The sequence below is a fragment of the Neomonachus schauinslandi genome, chromosome 9 (assembly GCF_002201575.2).
Source record: "Neomonachus schauinslandi chromosome 9, ASM220157v2, whole genome shotgun sequence".
Classification (NCBI taxonomy): domain Eukaryota; kingdom Metazoa; phylum Chordata; class Mammalia; order Carnivora; family Phocidae; genus Neomonachus; species Neomonachus schauinslandi.
Window position 1 is genome coordinate 66,024,427 of NC_058411.1, and position 4,008 is coordinate 66,028,434.

Genomic DNA, 4,008 nt, shown 5'->3' on the forward strand with positions numbered 1-4,008 from the left:
AGAAACAATACATATCCAATGAATGCCCCCTTGAATCCCACTTAGTTCTAGTCCCCTCTTTATTTATTTATTTTTTGTTATAACACAACTTTTATATTTCAAATGGACAAAAAATTAGTATCGTTTACAGTATCTTAAGATAAATTGCCTTTGAATGGGAGCTTCCTTTCCAGTACTTTGAAGTCTACAAGACGTTTCTAGAAAATGTACTACTGTGGAAAATGGTGTGTTAGGGGGGGGGGGGGGGGGGGGGGGAGGGCCTGTGGTTTCTCTTTTTGATTAATTGCTGTAACACTGTCCTTCAGGCGGCTGAGGGAGTTTCATGTTTTCTTTAGACATCATTAGGCGCCAGAGCCCTTGCAGGACAACCTTGATGCTATATGAATTCTGCCATTTTGCTAGCACTGATATGGCTCTTGGGTCCACCACTCCATTAGAACTATTAACTCCATTCATATTAATTTTTGTTACAAATCTTACAAAGGGGGGGTGCTTCTGGGTATTTAGGTCCACATTCTATTTTAAGGCTGTATATTTGGTTTTCATAAATTGTCCGAGCCTGTGGTGGCTGCCATCTTGCATCTCTAGTCCCCTCTTTAGACGTAACACCTGTCATCTCTCTAAATGGGTTATTTGCCTACATATATTTGTACATATGAAGTACAGAGTTTTGTTTTGTGTTAAATAAATGAAAGTATGCCTTAGATACTATACTTTGATTTTTAATCGACTATGTCTTGAAGAACATTCCATGTTTGAATGAATAGAATAGGTAACATAACCAAATTCTTTTTAATTGCTACATGTTTCCTAATGTGGATACATTGTAGCTTAGGTCCTTCTCCTACTTGTTTTTCAGGGGTTTTTTTGTTTGTTTTTTTTGTTTTTTTTTGACACAGCCCAGAATTGGGTTTTAATTTTTACCCTATTTGAAAGTTTTTTGTTATAGCTGATATGTTTGGTATTAGTCATCTTATCTTGTCCTTTTTGTTTATAATCTCTTGATGTTTCTGTATTTACTAATAAGGATCACGTTTCCTTTGTTTTTCTCTACTGAAAAATACACATCCTTTTTCCTAGCAGTTCTACCAACTACAAACTTAAATCTGTATTCTGTATTTATCAATGCAAAGAATAAAATAATTTCTTTGTGCCAGCATTATTTATAATGATAAAAATAGTTGAAAGAGCCTTTATTCCTATAGTTTATTAAGGGAGGGAACAAATATCTTCTTTGGATCACATTGCCAAAGTAGAGTAGAATTCCAAATAGGTTTTTTTTTTTTTTAATTTATGTACTATCTTGGAAGACTGTAAAAGCAGAAGTGTTTTGAACATGAGCCACAACAAAGAATTCTACAGGTAACTGAGCTCAGTAAAGAAAATCTAATTAGGAACCTGCAGGGTGTGTGTGTGTGTGTGTGTGTGTGTGATTTCTAAAGGTCTAAATGCAAGTATACCTACTTGAAAAGGACACTTTTACTCTTTGGGGAAAAATATTGAGTGATTAGCTGGCCAAAAGAAGGCAGTGGGAGATAAAAAACTATTTTTAAGGGCAAGATTGAACAATAAAAATAAAAATTGTTTTATGATTGAATGCATGAATAATAAACATTAAAGAGTAGATGTCCTTATGTACTGAAATTACTGTTAACTGGTATTTTGGTTTCCTGGATTGAAATACAAAGTGAGAGCGGGGCTGAGCCTTACGACTTGCAGAGTAGGAATAGATTTTAGGCTAATATTTGTGATGAGAAGATTCCCAGCAACATAGGGGCGGAACTGGACAATGGAATTTAGGAACAAATAACTCTGTGGATTGTAGGTTCTCTTTTTTGTGTTGCCATTCTTTTATGAAGCCCTCAAGTCCTTATTAACTTTATTAGTCACTACATTTGAGTAATAATCTTGTGTTGGCAAAAGCTTGGGAAATAAAAAAAATTTGTATTCGTATTTTGAAATAAATCAGACTGCAAAAATCTGGGATACCATGTAGATATGGGAAAGAGATGGCAAGAGCTACAGTTCAAAGGGAGTTATGTAATAAAACAGATCTTTTGGATCCTAAGAAATATTTGGGAGAACATTATCTTCCCTCCACACTCTTTGGATTGAATCTCCAAAAATACTTAGTTGAGCATTCATAAGGAGGGTAATCTTAAAGTTTAGAGGACTTGGGGACACTGGTTATATTGATTCATGGTTAGGTCGGCTGAATTGCATTTTTGAAAAATATTTTTTAGTAAGTCTATGGATAGAAAGTTTTCTGAGTCTTATATATGGCAGTGTATGTTTGTGTTGACTTCACATGCTAATCACAACTTGGCTGGGTTTAGGAATCTTGAACCATAACTCTTTTCCTCAAAACTATTTTTATATTGCTCCACTGTTTTCTGACATTTACTATTGGCAAGGGAAATCTGAGTAGCTGGATTTTACTTCTTTTGAAGATAATCTGTTTTTCTCTGCTTCAATGCTTGTACATTCTTTCTTTATTCTTGAGATATAAAATATCACCAGGTTATTTCAAGTGCTAATCTATTTTACTAATTTTGCTTGTAACTTGATTAATTCTTTTGAAAGGATTTGGATCTTCCTTGTACTCAGAATATTTTAGATTATTGTTAGAAAAGGTATCATAAATATGTTGGATAACTGTTACCTACCCTCTATATCAACTTTCTCTCATTGTTTTAAGCTTGCGCCATTGTCTGCATCTGCAAATAACACTTCAAGTTTGTTCACATTATTGATTTGCTTTATCCAGCTTGTGGAGTTTTCTTTTTATTATTTTAATGCAGTTTCTGATTCTGTTAAACCATTTTATCTTCTGTACAATATTTTCTAATTTTTTCTTAGTTCTGTATTTAAATTACCTCTGACTTATATCTAGCTCTCTTTTCATCTAAGTATTATACAATATCAGTTAACAAATTTTATTTAAAAAAACCCTACTCAAACTTTTTAAGATCTGTTGACTTCATTTAGTCTTCAATTCAATGGGTATTTATTGGTGTTATTGATTTCTTATCTGCCCTCTGATAGTGTCACCTTCATCCAAAGGTAAATCCTAATTAGGGTCTCAGTACTTCCCAATATTTCTGCAGCTACATGTCCAAGGAAAGAGAAGTTGCATCTCTTCTAGAAACACTCAGAAGGCAAAGAAACATTTTTCCTGGTGGCTCTCAGCAAACATCATCTACAGTCTTCTTGGCCCAAATTGGATTATATACTTCCCTACCCAATATTAGATATGTAATTTGTGGGGCTCAGTGCAAAATGAAAATGAAGAGCTCAAAAGTCATTTAAAAAATGTTATTAAGTGTGGTAAAATATAAAGCTTTTTCATTTTTCCTGTAGTCTTTACTTGATTTGTCATGGGGTTTTATATTTGCTATTGAATGTGATTCTAAGTAAACAAAAATAAAAACTTTAAATTATGAGTAAGCATTTTACCATTCATCTTTATATTGTGCAATGCCAGTCTTAAATGCAAATAGAGCAGTATTTAACAGATTTAATGCAAAATCACCCAAACTGCACAATTTATAGGTGGTATTTGCATACATATTTTATTCTTACCAGTATTGTCAAAACCTGCACAAAACCAATGTTTTTATTTTAGTTCTTTTTTTAATCTTTTAAAAATTTATTTCATTTTAATTCCAGTATAGTTAACATACAGTGTTGTATTAGTTTCAGGTGTATAATATAGTGATTCAGCACTTCCATACATCACCCAGTGCTGAGCACAAGTGCACTCCATAATCCCCATCACCTATTTCACCTATCCCCGCACTGACATCCCCTCTGGTAACCATCAGTTTGTTCTCTATAGTTAAGAGTCTGTTTCTTGGTTGGTCTCTCTCTCTCTCTCTCTCTCTTTTTTTTCCCCCTTGCTCTGTATACACTCTACCATCGCTCTACCTTCAGTGTATTCATAAGTAAGAAAGGAAAAGACTGACAGGCTTGTTCTATCTTTCTAATTTATTTTTCTATATCATCATT

General features: G+C 33.5%; 1 pseudogene; it reads right to left on the reverse strand.

Annotated features, from left to right (window-relative positions):
- Positions 1-234: 234 nt before the first annotated feature.
- Positions 235-616, reverse strand: LOC110585484 (annotated as a pseudogene).
- Between the last annotated feature and the right edge of the window lie 3,392 nt (positions 617-4,008).